Below are 25,486 nucleotides of genomic sequence, written 5' to 3'. Positions count from 1 at the left end.
TGTAACTTTTTAAAATCTTTTTTGCCTTGGATTCCAAACTTCTCTTATCCCTTAATCCATCATTAGGGACTCACATGGCTATGATGCCAGCGAACAGCTTCTTTCATCTGCACCTTGTGACAATGTTTTGTCAGAATTCTGTTTCTAAACTGGGTTCAGGCTCGGTTAATACTGTGATTAGAAATCTGCAGGAGAAGCCTGAAGGGTCATAGGAGACTGCTTGGAGATTTAATCCTCACTGCTTTCCTTCCTCAGCGGCACCAGAGGAATGAGCCAGAATTGAGTTGGGGTGCAGAGTAGTTCTGGAAGTGCCAAATCTCTTTCATCTGAGACGGGAAATTCAATTCCACAGTTTGGGCCCATTAAAGATCAGAAACTGCACAAGACTCGACACAAAACAGGTCATAAGGGCTTGAAGTTGCAGAGTGCTCAGAATCTCACTCGGCTTGTTAGATGAGTCTCTTGAGGACATGCTTAACTTTAAACAGCTGAGTTCCATTAATGTCAATGGGGTTAGGCTGGTATCCACAGAGGTTTCTGCTTTGCGGGATCAAGCTAGTGTCCTCAGCACTTTCCAAGGAACCAGCCCTGAGTCCTTAAGCCCCGACATAATTCTAAGCGGCATAACTATTGTTGGTCTCATCTGAACTTCTTGTTTTTGTTTTGACAGAAAGGTCCTTTTTGGATCTAATTTTTATTCAAGTCTTCCAGATATCCAACCTGACTCCCTGGTTGCCATCAAAGCAGGCTGACACATTACACACACAGCCACCTTTGTTTTGCAAACATGCCCTCCGCAGTGACAATCTGAGGAAATGTGGGTTTCGAACTAATTGTCAAACTGTCATCTTATCTAGATATCACTTGCTCCAGTTGTTTACTAAATGTGTATTGCCAGTCATTTGCTTTTTCTCTTATCTTGGTGGCCCATCACTCTGGCTTGAATTGTCAGCTAGACTGCTTGGGTTTCAAAAGGAATCCATAGGGGGATCCTTTGTGACTGCTAAACGCATATAAAGTAAATTATTGCTTCAGAGGAAGCATTGTCACTGCTTACCTGACCATGGAGTCTCATCTAGAGAGCCAGTGTGGTGTAGTGGTTAAGAGCGGTAGACTCGTAATCTGGGGAACCGGGTTCGCATCCCTGTTCCTCCACATGCAGCTGCTGGGTGACCTTGGGCCAATCACACTTCTCTGAAGTCTCTCAGCTCCACTCACCTCACAGAAGGGAAAGGAGATTGTGAGCCGCTTTGTGACTCCCTAGGGTAGTGATAAAGTGGGGTATCAAATCCAAACTCTTCTTCTTCATCATCTATATTGACTGATCCCAGGAAGCTCAGCTTTCCTGTGAAATGATTGGAAGCACGACTCCAAAAACTAAACTTTTCCTTCCCCACCATCCAGATTGAAAAGGAGATGCCTTTTGTGCCTGTGAAAAGAATCAGAGTTTACCCATCGGTCTTTGGTAGCAGCTTACAGAGTAGAGCAAACATCGGCTTTGCTCCCTGCTGTTCACCCCAGTCCCACTTATGAGCATTTAAGGAGGGGTGCTCCCCTAAGCCTAAGATGTTGTCATCTTTTTTTCCTTGTAGGTAAGTACAGTCATACCTCGGGTTACAGCTGCTTGAGGTTGCGTTTTTTGGGGTTGTGGACCGCCGAAACCCGGAAGTACCAGAACGGGTTACTTCCAGGTTTCGGTGGTCACGCATGCGCAGAAGCGCTAAATCGCAACCTGCATGTGCACTGACATGCAGACACGGGTTGCAAACATGCCTCCCGCACAGATCACATTCGCAACCCGAGCGTCCACTGTACTGGGGAGAGATTCTCAAAGAACTCAAATGTGAGATAAGGCAACTCATCTCTTGGATCAGCCTCCATAGCTAAGGAGTGGAAAGTATTCAAGGTAACACCATTTTTTAAAGGGATTGGTGGGAGGGGGGAATCCTGAAATTTATAGGTTGGTTAGCTGGTGGAAAGTATTGTTAAAGATAAAATAATGAAGCATATAGAAGAACAAGCGTCACTGAAGCAGAGACAGCATGGCTTCTGCAAGGACAAGCCCTGTTTCCTGTTTTTGAGAGTGTTAACAAGTAAAATAGAGAAGTGATTCAGTTGACTTAGCGTGTGTGGACTTTCAAAAAGCTTTTGCCAAAGTATCTCACCAAAGACTCCTGAGAAACCTTAGTAGTCAGAGAATAAGAGAAGAGGTCCTCTTGTGGATCAGGAATTGTTTAAGTTGCAGGAAGCAAAGAGTAGGAATAAATGGACAATTCTCTAAATGGAGAGAAGTAGAAAGTGGAGTTCCCCAAGGATCAGTATTGTGACCTGTGTTATAAATTATCTAGAGTTAGCAGTGATTCAGTCTGAACAGCAGCTCCAGATTTAGATAACAATTGAGACCAATGATCCTGTTCACCAAATCCCCATATAACTTCACTCAGCATCTGAATATAATACCATAAGGAATGTGAGCTCTGAACGGGGGACGGATGTAATACAGAGAGAAGAGAGGCAGGGATCTGTTAAAAAGTCTATTGGAGCTGCAGCAGAGATGGCCAAGGAGGAAACAAGGACAGCTGAGGAAAAGTGCAGGCAGAGTGGCAAAGCCAAGTGTGAAGAGAAAGGAGGAGCAGTCAAGGAGAGCAGCCCCCAGCCTCAGTGAGGAACAGTGAAACTCAGCAGCAGAAGCCACTGACAGCCTGAGAAACTGTGGAAGTGACACTGTGATTCATAATGAACTGTGGTCATTTGTGCTTGGCTTGCATAGTTACATTTGCTATTTAGAATTAATGTTGCTGTTCATTGAGTATATGTGTGTGTGTTGGTCAGTGGGGTGGGGCTGTGGCATGCACCTGACCTCCCATTGCCCAGATCACTGCTGCTTACTAGGAAGGGAGAGGGGGAGGGGAGTCAGTAGTGAGGTCAGTGCTCTACAAATGCATCAGAGGAGCCAATCAGCTGAGTGTTGCCATCTTGCTGACTATAACCAATACTTAGTTGATTCCAGAGTGGATGCTAGAAGACAGTGCATTATGAGCGGAGGGCTCCTCAGAGGTCCATATGCCAACTGGCCCTGTAGACCTGGAGCAGCTGTGGTGAGGGGCTTAGAATAACTATAACACTGAGCCTCACATCCAGCAAAATGAGAGAAGGAAAAGATATTCCATCCAAGAGGAGAAGAAGAAGATAGGTGAACAAGTTGGCTAAACAGGCAAAATCTAGGGCAAGTCAGATCTCAAAAAGGCTCCTTCAATATTGCAAGGTTTTACAAGTTCCTTGGAAACAACCAGCGAAGGAAAGACAAGATGTTAGAAACTGTGAAGTGTAATGTGGTTGCTGTAATATTTTTTTTTTAGCTGTTAGCAGGAGTCTCTCACTGTGTCTCAGTTGGAGTGACTGTAATTCTGAACTGTTGACTGTTGGCCTCTGAAGTTGCCTGAGTTGTAGTTCCATAAGTGACTTGGATCCCTCTGTAAGGATCATAGTTCAGACTCTGTGATGTCTGACAAGTACAGTGGTTGTTTTTCCTTTATAAACCTAGTAAATCTGGGCCATTGTCTAGTCATCAAAAGGATTTTAAAAACAAATAAAAAATGGGACATTTCTCTAATCTGCCATAGCACAGTCAGGAAAGCTATGTGTTGTTGTTTTTTTAATAATTAAAAAACACTTTCCAGTTAGAAGTTCTCAAACCTTATTGATAATGTGCTCTCTTACTAAACACGGCATCGTTGTTTCAATGAGCCTTTCTCCAAATCTAACAAGTAAACAGAATTTATAGCGCTATTTATAAAATTGCTTTCTGGGCTGACTTCCAGTATTTTAACTGATTGGAAGATAGTTTCTGCCACTATTGGATTCTCCTCCATGTCATGCAGCAAAATACTGCATCCATTTGTCTCCATTATTTCCAGCAGGTCTGAATGTTATCCACTGCAGGAGGAATGCAGTAACTGGTATCGCCTTCTCTAATGTGTATGTATTTTCCACCCATGTGGTTAACAGTAGCTGCAGGGGTGGGGCTTGATTTAGATTGCAGAAATGGCATGGGGATGTCAGAATTGGGCCATTGGTAGGTCCTGGAAACCAGAAGCCATGGGACAAGCCAGTAGTCAGGAATTAGGACTGAAGATCATGTCAGAACTGAAGAACAAGTAATGAAGTAGGATCAAGAACAAGCCAGAAGTCAGGACTAAGAGCTAGTCCATACATAAGGGTATGCAAGGATGCAGGCTCAAGGAGCAAGCTAGAATACTGAGCCAAAGAGCATGCTAAAATGGGAGAATTAGGCAAAAGGTAGGACCAAGGATACAGGAAGACACCAACATTCAGGAACACCAGGTTCCTCAGGCAAGGCTCACCTGGAACAAGATACTTTTATACACCTTCCCCAGAATGATCTAATGATCAGTCTGGGTAGTTGGAGTCAGTTCAGGGCCTGAAGCTACTTCACTAGGAAGTTCAGTATTTAACCAGATAGAGGACCTTTACACAGATCCAGCAACTTTTAACAGTAGGCAAGGATAAAACATCCCCTCCTTTTTTAGATTAAACATCATCACATGTGGAGATTTCAAGGCGATCTCAAACAACAGTACTTAGATGTATGCTGACAGTATATGAAGAGACAATCTTGCCAGTTTGTGGGGAGCTTTTGGCACCTGCTAAGTGTGACCATAATACATTTATTCATGGTGTTTATAATAAATAGTGCATTGCATGCATGCATCTAATTTAAGTATAAGCCTCAGTGGTCTTTCCCACATTCACATATTACCCAGCCAATTTCGCCTGGCCATTACCAGCTCTTGTAAGATTTCTAAATTGGACACCATTTTAAAGCTGTAGTGTCATCTTTTTTGCTGCTCCAGTTGATACAGCAACGAGAATATTCATGAAAAGATGGAATAACTCATCATTACCCAGGCGCAACATGGATGACATGTTTTATTCGGGTCTGTATAGAAAAGAGGCATTGCTGTTACAAAGCACCATGATCAAGAATTTCTTTCTGCTTTGTTGGCTTACTTTTTAGCCCATTCCATCCAGGGGGATGACAGAGGCTAATGGTATTTAAGATCAATAGAAGGTCTACAACACAGCATAAAATCATTACATTCTGAATAGGAAACCATACTGAACCTACTTCATTCTGACTATTACAAGATTGCAGAGCAGCTCCTAGAGGTTTGCTACTGGGGGCCCCAACTCATAAGAAGCTGCCTTCTACCAAGTCAGATAATTGATTCATCTACTGACTACACAGACAAGCAGCAGCATCCCAGGGTTTTAGACAGCACTATTTCTCAGCCCTACCTGGAGATACCAGGGATTGAATCGGTGACCTTCAGCATGCAAACACCAGGCTGCACCCAGTGGGCGGCCTTGCTGCCCATCAGGCCCTCTGCACCAAGATCACTAGAACAATAAACAAAACAGCAGCCAAGATTAATATGGCCCCTGGCGGCTTGCCAGGCCTTTGTAGTACATGCCCACTTTCATTCTGATTGGACAGCAGCAGGCCTTGGGTTGGCTGTATGGAAGGGGGAAGAACAGGTAGTGGCTGGACTTTTGTGTATGTAGGGAAAGGTAGGAAGCATAGAGTCAGCAGGGGCAGAAAATGGGGTGAATGGGGTCAGAGATGTAAAAAGAAAGCATATGGGAGGGAGGGCAGGAAAGGGAAAGCTGGAGCTAGAGGAGATGGCAGGAATGGGGTTGATGGGGCTATGGAAGGCAGGAGGAAGAGAAGGAGTGAATTTTAGTTCTCCATGTTTACACCTTGCTTCTTTGCCTGGAAAGCTAAACATTAGGGAGTCTAGAATTCTCTTCAAAAAACTGAAACATTTATTTTTGGTTTGTTCACAAAAGGCATAGGAATATCCCTTTTTTTACCCACAGGAAGGAAGAGATTGAAGTGGTCTCCAGCCCAGATCTTACAACTTCACACCTCTTCTAGCAATGTTCTCTTGCTCTAGGTGATTTAGCTCACTTGTATCCTTGTCCTTTTTGGAGCTCTAACCCTGGTTTCGGATCTGTCACTTTGCATTGGCCTCTCTAGACAAGAAGGCAGCTTGTCTGAGGAAAGGAACAATAATTTGTGTCAGTTCATTAAGTCAGCAGGCTGCTGATTCAGGCGCTGAGCTCTGAAGAAGCACTTTGTTCCAGCTCTTTAAATGCCTCTCCTCTTTATCCTCTGGGGGGCACTTGGGACGAGAGCCCGTAGAGAAAGGTCAGAAAATTGAAGAAAGCTGGTGGGTGCCAGTTTGAATGAAAATTAAACTGGGCAACAAGTGACATAAATAGCCTTCTGTTTTGAACTGCATGTGTGAGAGGAGAAAAATAATGAGGACTAACCCTAACATCTTGGATAATCATCAGCTTATCCATCTGAGCAAAGCTGCATCCCAATAATTTATGGATGCCCTGTAATGGGAGACTCTAAGGGGGTATGGAAAGAGCTCGGCCAACTGTGGCCATAAGAGGAAATCTCTTGGCCTTGTCTCCTGTTTGTGGACTTCCAATTGGCATCTTCTTGACCACTGTGGAAAACAGCACGCTGGACTAGAGAGGCCTTTTGTCTGATCCAGTGGGCCTCTTATTTTCCTGTGATCCCATATGCCACTTCTCCTCCCCACTCCAAAAGTGGATTTTCTTCCTCAAAAGCTCCACTGAGTTATGTTTATACAAGTCTGCCCATATTGCCTAGAGAATGGCTGAAGGCACATGCTGCAGTTCTGTTACTGACTTGCAAGCACAATCTTAAAAAAACCCACACAAATGAAAATGAAAACATTTCCTTCAGTGACAGCATACAGGGTGCAATATAGCCAAAGATTTTGTTGGTCCAGTGGCTAGGTAAAATTGTAGTTGCCCTTCAGAATCTGCAATTCCTTGAATGACGAGAGTGAGTGAGAAAGAGATTTTAATTTCTTACTTATTTTGATTTTCAGATCTCCATGAAAGCAAACAGTTAATGGCTGGTGGGTAAGGCAGATGCAGCTCATAACGGAGAGAGAGACTTTAATCTTCAGCAGTCTTGAAATGGTGTGAAGAATCAAAATTGACTCAACCAGAGAGTGCTGAGGGTCACTATGAAAGCTATGGTCCTATTATCCATATAGTGAACACCACTCTAGGCTGGCAAGAGCTCTTGCCTAATGCAATTCTAATAGCCGTACGCTTGCTTAATAGGAGTGTTCAATTCTGATATCTACTTCTCCTCGGAAAGAGGAATGCTGGGCAAAGGCAGGACCATTAGCTCTTGACAGATGGGGAAGAAAGTGCAAGACTGCCATCCAATGACCACTGTAATGACTTTGCCACCTCATTTGCAGGCAAAATGATTTATATTCACTTATCTTGGGTGGTGGTGGGTACAAATTTAAATACAGTGTCAGGATCAAGTTATATGTTATAAATGTTTCCTAATTTCTGTCTCAGGCAAGTGGTCTTGGCAGCATAAAACAAATGAGATGGGTACCCTTATTTCTCTATGTTTGGCTGTTCTTGACTTATGGCAGGGAGCAAGATAATAAAGCCTACAAGCTCCACCTACTGAAGCCCATCCACCCACATTTTAGAACACACACCCAGTAGGCTTCTAAAAGCCATAGCTGGGGGAACACCAACAGATAAGGGGGGACATGCCCCTTCCGACATCCTTGTATTTTAAGCATTGCTGCATGGGGAATAGAGGTGTCCACTAGTGAGTTAAATCCCTGGCTGGGAAAAGCCATTCAAGATAAGCAAGGCATTACTGATCTCTTTGGAAACGAAAGATTGCCTCCACCAATGTGGTGTCCCCCAAGTGTTTTGCACTACAATTCCCACAAACCCCACCCTGGCCAGTGATGGTGGAAACTGCAGTAGCAAACACCTAGAGGTTGGGGAAGGCTATGAATTCATTCTGTCCCCCCCTTTTTTATAAATATAAACCTGATTACTCCATCCACCCACTGTCTGCCTTCCAATCTTGCCTTATTAGTGAAGGATGCTGACTGAGCAGTTGTCCTATAATAGGAGTTTAACCCTCCAGATGCTGCTGAACTACAACTCCCATCAACCTCAGCAAACATGGCCAATGGCCAGGGATGATGAATCCTGTAAGTTCAGCAACACTGAGAGGGCATAAGGTGCCCCAACCCTCTACATGGCTTTGGCAGTTAGGTACCATTGTCTGAACCTCTGTCAATATCTGCTTTGCTTTCCATGTGATATTGACATTGTGTGGCTTTATCAGTGACCTCGATCTACACATTGATGCAGCAGTTGTGCTCTCTTGATCCTGTTAGATCTTTATGTTGCCCTTGATACCAGTAACCACAAGGTAATGCTATCAAGAGACCTGGCAGACATTCACAGGAGTGCTTTTGACCGGCTCCGCTCATTTTGAGTTTAAGATGCAGATGATGCAGGAGAATTCTTCATCACTGAACCATACTCAGTGGCAAATGGGCTGTTCACTAGCAGTACAATTTGCATCTTGTTTAGAAGATTTGTGGTAGCCTGAAAAATTGTGACAGATGCACAGAGCTGACCTTGATTTAGAAACAAACAAAACTGAAATTATGCATACCGTTTTTTATTTATTTAAAAACCCTGTTTCTAAAAAAAAATAAAAATCTGGAAATGCCTTTCTGATTGAAATCTCAAGCTAAGCCTGGAGCAGAACAGCAGCATGCTGGGGAAACTTTTTTTAAAAAAAGAAGCATGGATTCTTACTTTTTTTAAAAAAAATATATGAGCATGAACATGTGCCATTGGCGCTGACACTGTGTGTTAAATGAAGTTCTTAAACCATCTCTCCGTATATTAAATAACTGTACTCAAATCCCACTGCTACAATCCTTATTTCTTTGGGTCCAAAATCAAAGGGATTAAAACTTATAATTAAGACACCAGAGGAAGGAATGATCGGTCAGGCAAGTGCAAATTAGTTCAGCCACACAGAACTGCCACAGTCCCGTTTGCTGGTTAGGCAACCCTATTTGGCTTAATCTGATTTTCAGGAGAGAAATCATTTCCCCAAGACAAAGAACTAATATAACTGCAGGATAAGGAGGGGTGAGGAGGAGAAGCCTAACGTTTCTTAGCTGGAAATATCAAATGTAGCAACAGCAACAAGAAGAACAGAGTGAGAACATATATGCGTGAAGCAAAATATTGGAGATTCTGCTCATATGCAAAACAACAACAACAGAAAATGCAGTCTGTTGTGCAAATTGACAAAATCGAAGCCTCTCAGTGCCCTTCACTCCTGAGAAATCAAGGCAATGCTTTCTTTGCATCCCCATTTGCCACTTGGAGACAGAGGAAGGAATATTTTGTAGAACAGAAGTCTGTCTGTTCTACCTGGCTTCATTCCTTTCATTTTCCACAAAGGAGAATAATGTCCTAAGCAGGTATTATTGAAGCAGCAGGCTCTTTTTCAAGACCATCAATAAGTTAGCCAATGTTTTCAGTGGAGTGGTAATTTTGGCTTCGATAGAGAGGGACCTGCTCTTTCAAAGGTGGACAATCACCGCTTTGAGAACAGATCCCCTTCACAGAATCTGTCTTGTAATAGCCTGAATGAATTTATATGACCCACTTGCATCTTTAAGTATCCAAAATCGAATTTTATGACAATTTTTGCTTCAGTTGTAACAGAACATAAAATTATACTATTGGAACAATACTCAGGGCTTAGGAGGAAAGTAGATCTCTCTGATACATAATGCCTCAGCTGTAGAGGGCCAAACCAGCACATTTGCATGCCCAAGTGCTATGAGCTGGGCACTACGCAAAGACCACTCATGACAACAAAGTATGGTTCAAATTAGGCCACAACTTTATCGATTACAGATGTAAGAGGTTTGGCTTAGGCATTGGCTCATAACTGTTATCAACCAACACATCTGCTGGATGATCAACAATTAGGACCGTCTGCATGTGCTCCCAATGAACTTACTGTTCTTCCTTTTACCCTTATCAGCAGACAGGTTGCACTAACTGGAGCTTTGGGACACTTATCAACAGCAGCTCCATGTACAGCCCATTCAAAGATGTGAATGACAGTCCTGAGTTTGAAGTATGGGCTTCTTCAAAAGATGAAGAATTTTGACAAAGGTATTGTGGACATTCACAGTACACACAAACTTGAAGTAAATGGCATAAGTGGGCATTTCAAGTAGAAAAATTAAAATTCCAGTCCTTAGTAAAACTGATTGCTCTCTCTGAGAGATATTAGTCAAATATAGAAATGTGAAGTCATTGTTTTCTTCTTTTTTCTTTTTTGAGTTGGAATAAATCAACAATAAGAGGGACACGGGTGGCGCTGTGGTCTAAACCACTGAGCCTAGGGCTTGTTGATTGGAAGATAGGCGGTTCGAATCCCTGCGACGGGGTGAGCTCCTGTTGCTCGGTCCCAGCTCCTGCCAACCTAGTAGTTCGAAAGCACATCAAAGTGCAAGTAAATAGCTACCGCTGCAGCCGAAGGTAAATAGCATTTCTGTGCACTGCTCTGGTTTTGCCAGAAGCGACTTAGTCATGCTGGCCACATGACCCAGAAAAACTGTCTGCAGACAAACGTCCGCTCCCTCGGCCAGTAAAACGAGATGAGTGCCACAACTCCAGAGTTTTTCACGACTGGACTTACCATATTTTTCGCCCTATAGGACGCACCGGCCCATAGGACGCACCTAGTTTTGGGGGGGGGGGAATAAAGGAGAAAAAAATTATTCCCCCCCCCCAGCTGTGGATGTCTGCCCGAAGTGCGGGGCGCTTTGCTTCGGTGCGCCCCGCGCTCCATGCAGCAGGCTGCTATCCGCAGCCAGGGAGCCCTGCGGGAACTCCCACGGGCTCCCCTGGCTTGCTGATAGCTTCCTGAAGCCTGGAGAGCGAGAGGGGTCGGTGCGCACCGACTCTTCTCGCTCTCCATGCTTCAGCGAAAGCCTGCATTCGCCCCATAGGACGCACACAGATTTCCCCTTCATTTTTGGAGGGGAAAAAGTGCGTCCTATAGGGCGAGAAATACGGTAACTGTCAGGGTTCCTTTACCTTTACCTTTTTACCCTTGTGTTAAAATTATATTATAATTATCAGATTGACTGTCTAGAGTTTTGTTGTGCATTTTGTTATGATTAATGTTACTTCTTTATGATGCTAGGGATTTAATGATTTTCTCTGATATTATGGATGTATAGAAGTATTGTGTTAATAAATGAAACGCAATACAAAAAACTCCTGATTGCTCAGTAACTGTGTACTCACTACATCTGCGATAGTGGTACACTCTGGGCTAGCAAGACTGGGGAATGAAGGCCATGAAACAGATTGTGTATCTTGACCATTTCCCATGACCCACAAATGCAGCAAATTAAATGGGCTTAGGATGCAGAAAGAATAAGGCATGATTCTCTTGGTGAAAAACAAATAGACTCCCTGCATGGTGACTCAGTGTTTGAGACCAAGCTACTGAATGGGTTCTTGTTTGGGCCTTATAACAAATGGTACTGAGGTCTATACATCTGTGTGGGACTGATGCTGGAAGATGCAATCTGACAGTGTCTTTTAATTGTTGTCAACTTGGGCCTTTCTTAATACAGTTGCTTTCTTAGCCTCCAGCATTTGGACGCTCATTCTAACAATTGCTTGTATGATGAAATGAGTTATTGGGAATGCTGTGACATTCCTTGAAGTAACACAGTATAAGGGCACACCAAAAGCATTTCTCATTTTTTTCAAGAAGGGAGAAAGGCAAGTCACATTGCTGACACTTTGCAATCGATCTCAAACATCATCAACAAGCTGAACCAATCCTATCAGAAGTGTTCATACAGGAGTAGGCATGAAATGCAGGAAGTTCCTGACAGCTATCAGTAAAAGGTATAATACCATATGCCAATTAAATATTAAGGCAATCCAGAACAGTTGCTGCTCCGTTACTATCCAGGCATTAGTTTCTTCCAAATAAAGGGAAAGGACGAGGAATGAAAGCTTGCAAATAAAGTTAGTTATGCCCAGGGGCAATGTCATTTCTGACATATCTGAAAACACCATCAAGTCTATGCCTTGAAAAATGGAGCCTAGTGCGCACACAGATTTTTGGGTTTGTGTGTGTGTTTACTGCCAAAATGAGATCATTAAAGTTATTTATTTCAGGACAGGAATCACACTGTGTACCAAAAATGAAATCTTTCCTTGACTATAAAAAACAAAAAGAATCCACAAAGGCAAAAAAATGAAGACAAGAAGACCATGTGGCTTGAAAGCACAAAACAACAAAGGCAAAATGGTATTGAATATTCAATCATACCTGGGAGGGAGATGGAGAGGGGTCACCAATGTTACTGTATTTATGTGAATCTAATGCGCACTTCAATTTTCTAAACCTATTTGCTATGTCAGCAGTGTTTTTCAAGCTTGCAATCAAATCTAATGCACCATCAAATCCAAGGTGCACCCTAATTTTTGCGATGCAGTTTGGCCAAAAAAAGGTGTGCATTACATTCAAGTAAATATGGTATATCCATGCAGGAAAGCAAATGTTTGATTTGACCCTGAAAAGCTTGCATGCTGTTGCACTTGCCCCTATCCTCCAAACAACGAGAAGTTTCCAGGGTGTGGCACTTACCCAGGTTTCCTTTGGAAGGAGGTCACTGGAAGTTTACTGGTGTTTTATAATGTTTCCATTTACAGATGTGCTGGTTGAGCATAGGAGGAGGTGAGGAGATTTCACCCCTCCCATATCCAAGAATCTGCTGATGTTCTCTGCTGATTCTCCAGAGAGGAGAGGGCGGTTCCAGCCTCACATCAAAGAAAGAGAGAGACTGAGTGTTAGAGAGAGATCATGTGTATAGATAAGGTTGCTGCTAAGAGCAGCTGCAGACAGTGCAGTTCAGCATTTTTGTCTAGACCTCATTTACCTCTGTACATAGTTGTGTATTATAGTTGTAGATAGAATAAAGAAGATATTCTACAGAGCTGCTCTCCAAGTCATTTATGCTCTGCTATACTCTGCTATACTCTGCTGTGCGACGACTGTCTTCTTGTGGGAGTGAATCCGGTGCTCACAACTCTAAGCTGTGAGTCCACAGCACTTTGACCAGTTCCTGTGCAGAAGGTGATCTCTGGAAGTGCTACCCAGCTCGCCTAGCCCAGTCGGGGCTGAAGTGTGTGAGTCCAGTTGGTGGCACTGGCTCAAGGGCGATGCTGACAGGAGGTATAGCTTAAAATACCTCAAAAAATTCACTTCACTGAACCACATCACCTTCAGATCTCCAAAAATCAGAACTCTGTGCTCATCTCTCTCTGAGTCAAACTGCAGTCCTATCCATTTGCTTTCTTTTACTCAGACACTTGGCTTACACCTTCCCCTGCGGCTACTCCTGACCATATGTCAGGAGTGCTCTGATGGTGTTTCCTGCTTGGCAGGGGGTTGGACTCGATGGCCCTTGTGGTCTCTTCCAACTCTATGATTCTATGATTCTACTGGAGAAAATCAGAAGCAAATTTTCAGCCATCCAGTCCATCCATTCACTGGGTGTTTTTGTCAGATTAACCATGGGCAGGGGGTGGTTCACATAGCATGTATGCTGACATCATTCACATAAAACCTTCTCCTTTGTTTTGGATGTCCCAGCCAGAGGCTCATATACCATCACATGTTGAGCATGCAAACCAGGAGAAGCTGTGAACTGGCCATTAAAAACCCCCTGCAAGTATCCTAAATAACTCTAATAATATCATATTATAGATCTCAGGAAGGCTTGTGCAGGATCAAAATAATAGGAAATTTTAATTTCATGACAAGGCAAGAGATCACATAATCACAGAGTTTTTTGGTGGTCCAGCTGACATCATTTAGTTACTGACCACCTAAATTTTTGCTTCCATACTACTGCTAAGTAAATCAAAGACTATGCAAAAAAAAAGGATACCGTTGTTGTTGTTGTTGTTGTTGTTCGCATTGGTCTGTCTCGAGAGACAATGGAGTGCGCCTCTGGGGGTTAAGTCAAACAACAAAGTGACCTCCTCAGGGCACAAGCCTGGGCAGTGTCCAAATGACAAGACTTGGCCTCGCTGATATGGTCCAAAGGAAAGCAGAGCAATACATCTGGCACCATACATCTGGTTTTGGTTTATTCCCAAAACTTGAGCAGTTGAGGAAAGCATAGTCATTAAAAGGGAGCTGGTCAAAAAGCATGCTGAATTGAGAGCTAATGGGACTCATTATGTCAACCACACGTTAGCAAGAGTCTCCTTCCCCAGCAAAGGGAGGGGGTGGGTGGGAGGAAGGGAGAAGACGCAGAAAAGCAAATCCCATTTAAACAAATGCCAGAAGGAGGTATACAAGACACCATCCTACCATCTTAGGGACTTCACTGTGGATTTGTGTAGGATTTACTCCTTAGCCTTTTTCTTCTCCTGAAGTTATCCTGCAAGACAGCAGAGGTTTAGGATCAGCGTTTTCCTTTTCCATGATGGGCTCGCTTCCCAGGTTGATGAGCCCCACCTGCCCCTCACTTCCCTCTACATCGTGTGCAGAAACTGCCATGTTGACCATTGGACTCACTATTAATCTTATCTACTCAATCTGCCAGAGCTTGTCTTCATATGCAGGGGAAGTGCCTCATCAATGCATTGAGGGTTTGAGACCCATCAGCTACCCTCACCTTGTTTAGCCGGCCAGTCACAGCTGTTTCCCGGGAGTGGCCACTGTCACATGCTGACAGTTTCTAGGAGTCATAGGTGAGAGCTGAGCGTGGGCTGGGGACCAAAGGTGGACAAACTACCCCAGAAGGAGCATGACATGTCCTCCACCAGAGGTACTACCTCTCCCCTAACATCTGCGGGGTAACATAGTAGAGAAAACCATCCATATACAACTCTGGTAGTGTTCTAGGTTATGTTAAGGTAGATGGAACTGAGACAGAAGGAAGTGTGTCTACAGCAGCCAAGTTGTCTAAACAGCTGCCTGGCCAGAATAGTTAAAAGCTTTATTCTTGATCTTCTGATTCACAGAAAATAGTCTGAAAGTTCCCTTTTTATTTTTCAGAATGGAGCTACTAGTGTTGGTCTTGAGCTGTGCCCAGCTCATATTTTTGAGCTGCCCTTACGCTTTAGAAATGCTGGCTCGTAAAAATGCCCCAATTTAACCCACTAGCTTTTCCAAAGCCCATGAACTGTAAGTATCAAGGTCATTGCAAGCGTAGCCCAGCTGTGTTCATTCTGCCCAGTCCTGCAGTCATCGCAGGTCAGCTTACATTTAGCTCTGAGCTGAGCAGATGCTCTCTATATTCATCTCTGTACACAGCCATTTCCAAAAGGGAAGAGATGTAGCTCAGGGCCAGAGCAGGCCAATCCCCTATAACAAAACGGTTGCAACATTTGGGGCCTTTTCGTACAGTATAGGGAAAGGGCATGTAAGGGGGAACGTAATAGAAGCGCTTAAAATTATGCATTGTGTGGAGAATGCGGATGGAGAAAGTTTTCCTCCCTATCTTATAGATCCTGTGGGAAAATCAAATAAAACTGGATGTTGGAAGATTCAGGACAGAAAAAAGAAAGTGCGTAGTTAAAACCTGAAATTTTCTCCCACAAGAGTGATGGTCCCCAACTTGGATAGCTTTGAAAGAGCATTAGGCACCTTCTTGGAAGATAAGGCTATCAATGGCCACTAGGCACAATGATTATGCTCTACCTTCTACTGTTAGAGGCAGAATGTCTCTGACTACCAGTTGCTGAGGATAGCAAAGGGGCAGAGTGTGGTTGTACTCAGGCCCTGCTTGTGGTCCTCACAAAGGCATCTGGTTGGCCACTGTGAGAACAGGATGCTGGACAATGGATCCAGCAGACAGGCTTATTTTATGTACCTTTTTGTGTATTTGTGGCAACAGACGAACCCAGCTACCCCTCTGGAAGATGCAATGACTTTTTCTTGTTGAGTGAAGGCGGTTAGATAAAGTGAGCTTGGGATATTAGTATAAGGGTAGAAAGATAAAAGGTAGACAGATGAGAAATTTTTATTTATGGACAAAGTTGATGTTGCTGCGCTTCATTTCTCTTCCAACGAGGTATTTCTTCCTGTCCTGCTCTTTTTTTTGGAGCAATTTTTCCTTCTGCCGGAAAAAATCTTCCATCTTGAACTCACCAAATTTGCTGTGAAGCAGCACAGGGGGCTAATTACCAGTTACTGACAAGCACAAGAGCTTCATTTTTCAAAAGTGTGGGTTTATAAACCGATCTATCTGTTGTTTGTGAGATATGTCAGCCTTTCACAATCTAAGACCCCTCTGAGCTCCTCATTTCAGACAGGAAAGATAAATTGTTACAGATGTTTCCAACTACAGAGGATGAGAGCTTTACGGGGATGGGAGCACAAATCCTGCTGACAAGCACTCTTCCGTCTTCCCTTTTTATCAGATGAAAGTTGCTTTAGGAGGGATTGTGGTTACATTCTCCCGTAAATAGGAGAAAGCTAGCTTTTTCTTCCAACAGTGCAATCTGGCACATGTTTACTCAGAAATAAGCCCAGTTTTCAGTGGGGCTTAGTCTCAGGTAAGTATGTATTGTGAGGGGCACAGGAGCATTTTCAGTCCACGTTCCACTGGTGGGCAAAAGTGGGTGGAGCAAGAAATGCAAATTTTACATTTTGTACGAAAGGCTAGCCTCTACGGATACTCACACACTCCCCTCTGTGTGTATCGCCCAGCCAGAGAAGCAAGAGGCATTATCACAAGTTCAAGGACATTCCAACCAGCAAAAATAGTGAAGGAGGATGCAAAGTAGGGCTAGTGAGTTCTTCCTTTGGCAATCACTTGTAGCCATGTAAGATTGTCTTCCATGAACATGATCTTAACAGTGAGTCCATGAGTCACTGTGGAGGCCAATTCTGGATCTACACACCCTTCCACAGTGGGGACATAGGATTCCGGGCAGGAGTTGATTACGGTGAGGGTTTGCCAAACGTGCCTTCCTCTTAGCTTGTTTCTTCCTTTCGTCCTGAGTTTGAGTGGTGTGGCATCGGAAGAAGGGGTGCAGTATGGGGAGTTCTAAGGGTCTGATAAGGAGACCTTAGGGCTGCATTTGGCCCACAGGGTTGAGGCTTTGCACCCCTAACGTGTAGGGTTGGTTTGCAGCCTAAATATCCCAAATTATACCCTACTTGTAACTGCAGTTCTCTGCTAGGCGCTTTTGCCTCCTGAAGAATTTAAATTAATTAAATTACAGGGAGTTTATTTACTACATATAAATGTTCCATCCATAATGTTTTAGCTATTTAGGAAGGGCTTTTTACCTTGCAGCAATCCCTTGTCATTATATTAAATGTATTAAAGTGTTCTGGTACAACAAATCCTTTCCTTAATGGAAGTTTTGCAGTTAGGAAAGTGGCACTTGCAAAGTGTGAGGTAGTGATCAATCGACACAAAGTCCTATAACCTCTGCCCAAACAAATCAGGAGGAGCACTCGTTGTCGTATAACTTCCCTGCAAACACGTCAGAATGAATGTCCAATGAAGACTGGGCATTGTATAACCTCAGGGCCATCTTTAGCATATGCACCGCTGGGGTGCAAAGATCCGCCCAGGGCCTCCAAATTTAGTTTAGCCACCCCCAATCAAGCGCGACCAGTATACAGTAAGTGTACATTTGACACACACTCCAAATACATTTGGCATCCCCCAGAATTCGGGGCCCAGGTGCCCCACACCCCTTGCACCCCTGGGTAAAGACGGCTCTGTATAACCTCCAGGCAAGCTTTGTACATGCAAATCAGGATGAACGCTCAAAAAACAAGTCTGGAGAAACTGCAAAAGTGCCTCGTTTTCTTCTTTGGAGACTGCAGCTATCTTGTACAATTGCATTAGACTTTGAAAAGGTCTCCCAAGAAATACTGAAGAAGCCCCACTGAGTAGCTTATTAAAAACTGCACAGAGCAATAGAAAACCACAACCTTGGGAAGCCATGCTGCCTTGACAAGGTCAAGTCATTAGCCAACATGGATTAGCTAGTTTGAGAGGCGGATTTGAAGTACAGTCATATTCACTTTATAACATTTTACTGTTATAAAAAAAATATTGAAATAGATAAACAAAAAACCCCTTGGATTCAGCTAGCTGATCATTAGTCTAAGCCCATTAGTTTTGTGATAAACAAGATCTTAATTAAATATGCCTTTTTAAAATGGCAAAACACACCAGCAAGCCTATGGAGTCAAAAGGAACATGATGTCAAATCACTGGGGGAATTCCCAGAAAGCTATTAGACTCCAACCGAAAGTGGCAGAGCATTTTATCAATTTCGTTCCAGCACAATACCGAACATTCTTAATTGTAACCATCCAGTTGGGTCTAATTTATTTTTCATCAGTGAAGGCACCATTCCCCAGCTCATCACTACATATTTTTCCAAGTACAAAGGATATGTGGAGAGTCAACAGGATGGAGATTTATGGAGAAGGAGTAGTAAATCTGGACTGGGATTGAATTTTCAGAACATCTCGATGAGCAGTTTACTCACACGGATTTTTGTAAAAAAGAAAAGAAAGATCCTGATTATTCCTTGCTTATGATGAAAAGCTAGTTATTTCTTTACTGGTTCCACTAAAAAGATGAACAATTCCAGTATATTCTCTCTCTCTCTCTCTCTCTCTCTCTCTCAATCCAGGTTTCCAAATCAACCAGCACTTAAGCAGCAATGCATATAACTGTGTAAAAATGCTTATGTATTAAATAATGCTTATAAAATTACATCATGGAAATATAGTACAGCATGTGGCTTGACAGTTTTATACATATTATACATTACTTACTTGGGTATGATTTTTCCATATACCGTATTTTTCGCTCTATAAGACACACCCGACCATAAGATGCTCCTAGTTTTAGAGGAGGAGAACAAGAAAAAAAAAATTCTCTCCCTCTCTGCTCAGCACCTCTCCAGCACTGAAGAGGCGCTGCGCAGAGAGGGAAAGCTGTGCAGCACCTCTCCAGCAAAGCGAAGTCAGAACAGCAAGAGGGATTGCTGCACACCGATCCCTCTCGCTCTCCTGGCTTCTGGGATAGCTGTGCAGCCTGCATTTGCTCCATAAGATGCGCACACATTTCCCCTTACTTTTTAGGAGGGGGAAAGTGTGTCTTATAGAGCTTTTTTTAAAACACACACACACACACACACAAACTTCCAATGCACAAGCAGCTGGTACATAAGCAGGTGCTCAAAACAAAAGGTGGTCTGATGTCGGCAAGGCTAGATTAGGTAAGATGATAGGGATGCAATAAGGCAGAAATTCTTCTGTTCCAACCTATATTCAACGCTGTTTCCATTCCACTGCAGTTCATTTCTGGCCAAATACTACATCTTCCTATTTCCTATTTAGCTTATTTATGTACCTTACATAACTTACATTCATTTCAACGTGAATGAAACATCAAAACAATATTTTAAAAAATCATTAATGATATGTTTGTAGATTTAAAACAACGGCGATGTGAACTAATACGGATCATCTTTGCTTGAGCAATGTCCGTCCTGCCCACAGATGAAAATGCAAACTGCAGCAATTTTCTTTTCCATTTTTGTTGGAATTCTCTGACATCCTTAGTCCAGAAGCACCAAATTCCATGGGTAAATACATTTAAAACAGATCACCATAGATTAGTAATTCTTTATTGTAAAAAGTGTAAACTGTTTAATTATTATTTGCTGGTGTTTAATTTTACTGTTTACTATTGGATTCTAATGGATTATTGAATATTGATATAAGTTGTTTATTTTCAGGTTATTGTGACTTTTTATATTGGATCAGATTGTTACCATTAATGTTTTATTATTATTTTTATATGTGTTGGAAGCCACCCAGAGTGGCTGGGGCAACCCAGCCAGAAGGGCAGGGTATAAATAAAAAATTATTATTATTATTATTATCATCACTATTCCTAGTCTAAACAAATAAAATCTAATCAGCACCAAAGATAATGAAATGAACATGCTTCTATCCTGCCCTCAGTCCAAAGAAAAATGTGACTTTCCAGATATTGGACTACAATTTCTATCCCCCTTAACTTTTACTAACACTGACTGCGGATGATGGGGGTCAGGAAACAAAGAACATATGTTTGGCCTGTGATTCCTTGCTTGTTTTAGAATATGGGAAATCATATAAATTGTTATATAAATAGATACATCTTACATTTAGATATGCACATATGTGATGCTGCACCTAAATTCTAATAATCGTCATATAAAGCTAGAAAGCCCAAAGATGGCTTGTGTAATACTTTCTGCATTGGGGGTGAGGGATTTCAGTGCTACTTTTGAATAATGTTTTCAAATTCTATAAAAGTTGGGGAGGGGTAGTGTTATCCCCAAAACCTAAACATGAAAAAAGAAAGGGAACAATTAACAAAAGAGCACTGGGCATGTTGCTAATTGGGGTGCAGGTGGCGCTGTGGGGTAAACCACAGAGCCTAGGACTTGCCGATCAGAAGGTCGGCAGTTTGAATCCCCGCGACGGGGTGAGCTCCCGTTGTTCGGTACCTGCGCCTGCCAACCTAGCAGTTCGAAAGCACATCAAAGTGCAAGTAGATGAATAGGTACCGCTCCGGCAGGAAGGTAAATGGCGTTTCCGTGCGCTGCTCTGGTTCACCAGAAGTGGCTTAGTCATGCTGGCCACATGACCCGGAAGCTGTACGCCAGCTCCCTCGGCCAATAAAGTGAGATGAGCGCCGCAATCCCAGAGTCGGCCATGACTGGACCTAATGGTCAGGGGTCCCTTTACCTTTACCTAGTGAAACAGTTTGCCCGGAGCAGCTGCTTTAGGTGTAATTTGTCCCTGGATATGAGATGAAATATTTGTTCCTTCATTTAAAAATCTATACCTTCTCTACTTGCCCTCCAGTAGCCTTCAAAACGGCTTACAATATTGCCAATTATAATAATTATTTAAGAACACAGCAGCCATCAACCATGATAAACTGTGTGACCTGCCCCACCACATTACTGTGAATTATCTTTATTTATAGGTTCCTGTAACATAAATACCTCATTAACCCCCTATCCTAACCTCCTTTCAGTGTTCCTTGCTCATGGTTGGGTGAACATTTCATGGTGTCTCTCTCTGCAATTATCTCTCCCCTTTCATAAACACAGCTGTTTTCTTTCTGTTAATTTTGTACATGACTACCTGTTTACACATGGAGCCCTTGCTAATTTCTTTTGGGATTGAGGAGTTTCGCTCTGACCCTGCCCAAGCACTACCCACTTTTATTCCATAACCCCCTTTAGGGCGTTTTGACTGCTGTTGCTTTTCACCCTAGAGCTTCTTAACATTGCTAACTTTAGTTCGTTTTTATTGAATAGAATTTTTAACCCTGCACTGTGCTGCCATTCTGTTATATTAGTTCAGGTTGGGGAAATCAGACATGGTCCTCAGGGCCTTCCCATTTGGACCAGGGTTTGATTTTTTGGGAATACCTGCCCCAACCCCTGACATCATACATCTTTAATCCTAGTCATCATACATAATATTTATTTCTTAAATCTCCCAGATGTTCTTTTGATTGAGCAAGGCATTGTAGGCAGCAGTTGAATGATCCTTAAACTTCACGTTCTCCTTCAAACTTCTACAGATTGAAGAAGAAATGGTGGGGGGCAGTGGCTTTGAAATCCTTTGTAAACATCCTACATGAGGATGTTTACAAAGGGCTGTTTGAAAGCCCCCCCCCCCAGTTCAGTCTGAAGTCCCAAAATTCTGGGCTTCAAAGGGAAGGATCACCTGACATCACAATGACAGCAGTGCCCACCAGTCAAGTTTGGTCCACCAGGCCGAAGGGAGATGAAAACAGAAAAAGATTCCCCATTTCTCTTCCAGTTGTCTTGTATTTATTTGTGTTTTGCTTTCTGTTTTTTGTTTTACTCTTTTCTATGCCATCCTGGGAATGCCAATCAATCCTGGAAAGATTTTGCATTGTTGTTATTCAAATGAATCACTTCCCATAGAGATTTATACTACTATAAAAACATACACCAAACAATTGCACACACACATCTATAAAGCAAACACTTTAAAAACACCACATATAAAATCAATTCAAAGGTGAGGCAGATAGTTTTCATAAATAAATGGATAAATCTTACAACAAATTAGTATTCCACTTCCACTGGGTTTATGTGGATCTGTAAAAGTACCGCAATAAAATTTTTTGAATTTTGGCCAATATCCGTAGACACTGTCTAGGATCTGTGTGTGCTTGTGGGACATAGTTGGTAGGATCAGCTGGGGTAGCATGTAATTGGCAGTGCAATTCTATCCATGTCTACTCAAAAGTAAGCCCCACTGAATTCACAAACTATGTCCAAACTTGTCACCAAATAGAAACTGGTTTATGGACACCCATAGCCTTAACTGTGCATTTTAGATAAAATCAGGTTCCTTTAACTTTAGAGATACTGTAGATGAAACAATAAAGGAGCAACTAGGCCAATTCATACATCCAGGAAGGAATAACTCATGAAGAAAGTACAAAAATAGAAAAGACCAAAAAAAAAAGACCAAAAGAAAATACCAAAGGTTATTTGAAGTGAAGCAAAATGATGAGAAAAGGACACGGAAGTTTGTGATGTGTCAGAAGGATTGGCACAAGATAAAAATAAAATAAAAAGGACAAAGACAGGCTCTAACCAGGGAAACTGCTCAAGGCAAAAAGTTTCTTTATTATTCTTATTGGAATCCAATATAATAGCTATGTGTGCAGCCAGTTTTATTGACTTAAGGGAGTTGCATTTATTTTCATACTTCTGTCTGGTTTTGAATATATATCATGAAAGTTATAAAAGGAAGATGAAATCAATTATTAGACTGCAGGGAATCTGATGCCAATGTGTGCTTTGAGGTAATGTAGAAATGACACACAATTGTATTGTTCCACCAACGAATTCCAGGTATATTATCATGGGTTGGACTGTCATGAGATGAATATTTACCTCAACTAAGGAGAGGTGAGGCTCCAGAGAAGCCAGAACTCAAGAGGAACATTTTCCCCTTGCAACCCGGGATTGACATGCCATCATATAATATCAGGTGATTGACAGCTAGACACTCACTCACTTGTCAAAGGGGCCCATGACAGGTTGGCCATGACTGGATACAGCTGGAGAGATTCCTCTCCCACCCCGCAGCAGAGCAACAGGGGAACTCAGCTCTAAATATTTCTTCCTGTAGTTAAACCCACAGGGTGCGATGGTCATAAGCTAGAAAACCTTCATGCATCTCATGCAAGAGATTTCCCAACCTAACTTAAGTTTGCAGGTGTAAGAGGGCATCCTCTGCTTTCCTGAGCCCTTTTTTCAGCCAGAACTCACTGGAACTCAGTTCCGGCACCTCTCAGGTGGGTGCCACTGCTATTCTAAGAAAATGAGAGAGGTGTTCATAGTGAGTTCCAGCACCTCTTTTTCTAGAAAAATACCTTTGCTGCTTGCTAACTTTCACCCAAGAGCTTTCTCCTTTCAACATTCTCTCCAGGTGGAGTGGGATGAGGACAGAGAGTGCTGCAGGGCATCCCAGAGAATTCTCCTCTTTCTGATGAATGAAGTCTCCAACTGAAGGGGAAGAGTACAGAAGGAGAGCAGAGTGTGTCCCTAGTGGGGGAACAGTGGGGGGTTTGGCCCTTCATCCCCATTCACAGTTGTCTCCTGCTAAATATAGGTGCTGACTGTGGCCACCATGCTAATATAAAATTAAGCACTTCCTGTGCAGGACTTTCATGTTGCAACCTCAAAGTACTTTATAAATATTCATTCCGGCTATTACTAATAAATGTATAAATAAACCAATCAAATGATATGAGGCCTGCCTGGAGCTTTCAATGTAACCCAGCCAAATCTGATAAAGAATTAATGGTATACAAATATAGCTGGCAAGATGAAAGTTTCAGCTGAAGAAGCAGTTCCAAACTGATTTGATTTGAAGATACACACTCCAACTTTCAAATCTGAGATGGAAAAATACAGTGTTACTGAGAGTGGACTGGCAAATCCAGTCCTTAGGGAAAGAGGTTTCTTGAGTCCGCACCATAAAATACTGGAGCGTTATCCTAAGACAGTCTCCTTCGGGTTTAGATTTGCTATATTGCACAGAAAATTGGATATTACTTCTCCAGACCTTTCATCCATTGTTTTCATCACCCAACATCTGCCCTGCAGATGTGTTTGAACCAACTTCCATAAGCCAGCATGTTCCATAGTCAGGGAATGGGAGTTGTTCCAACAACACCATCTCAGGGCATCTGGTTGGGAAAGATTGATCTAGATACCATCATTTGGCCAGGATCCTGAGCTTTCTTTCTTGTTAAGCAAGCTTCTAGTCCCTATTATTGTTGAGAAAGACTGTAAAATGTCCACTGACTGGTGGGACTCAGTCAGAATGAATGCTGCTCCCTCTACAGGCTATTCTGGCCAATGGGAGCAAACTTGCAGTGTTGAAATGCCCTCTAATCCCCTAGAGTGAATAGGAAGAATGGGTCTTTATGTCAGTTAGAGCTCTCAATTACTTTTAATGTCAGTTACAGCTCTAGTCATGCAGCAGAATGAAATGGGAAAGAACGAGGCAGTGCCATGCTGAGGCCCTGGCACTGGATGCCAACTTTCACTGTTGTTGAATCCCCGCCCTCCAAGGCAGCCAGTGGCACAAGGGTCATTATGCCCTTTGCAATGTCACATCGAGTTAGAAATACCCACCATCCATCAGCCATTAGATTCATAAGACTGCTAAAGTCTTATGGAATCATTTGCCAGTGATTCCAATGTCTCAAAATGTTGAAGCATCATTTCTGGAGCAGTGAAAAATCCCTGTCTGAGTTACTGTTCCACGGGAAACTGAGAATGTGGTCTCTAGACCTAGCAGATATAGCTTCACCCATAAAAGACAAGACAAAAATGGGCAAAATGGCAAATCTTTATGATATTGCAGGCTTTGAAGGCTAACAATAAAGCATTCCTGCATGCTGTTAGCTGCTGGGGAACCAGGAAGAAGTAATTACTAGAGACCTTGCTCCACATTCATGTGAAGTGATAATGCTCAGTGATCTTATATTTCAACGTAATAGCAGACCTTTCAAATGATGCTAGAAAAAGAAGAGACTCTGGTAGTGCAGCTGCCAGAAAGACACCAACAAGGTAGTTGGGTGGAGCTCTGATCACTTTGTAGATCAAAACAGCAACATATACTGTAGTTGAGCTTCTGTTTTATGCAGAGGTTGAGGCAGGGTGTTGTGGATCAAGGAGACTATACCCCACAGGTAAAGGTAAAAGGTAAAGGACCCTTGGGCAGTTAAGTCCAGTCAAAGACAACCACGGGGTCATCTTTCAGGCCAAGGGAGCTGGCATTTGTCCATAGACAGATTTCCCGGTCCTGTAGGCAGCATGACTTAACCGCTACTGGCACACGGAGGACTGTGACGAGTGCCAGAGCGCACGGAAACACCGTTTACCTTCCCAACACAGC

This window comes from Podarcis tiliguerta, assembly GCF_965153285.1.
Source record: "Podarcis tiliguerta genome assembly, chromosome: 1".
Classification (NCBI taxonomy): domain Eukaryota; kingdom Metazoa; phylum Chordata; class Lepidosauria; order Squamata; family Lacertidae; genus Podarcis; species Podarcis tiliguerta.
The sequence above is the reverse complement of the archived record's forward strand: the minus strand, read 5'-3'. Positions refer to the sequence as shown.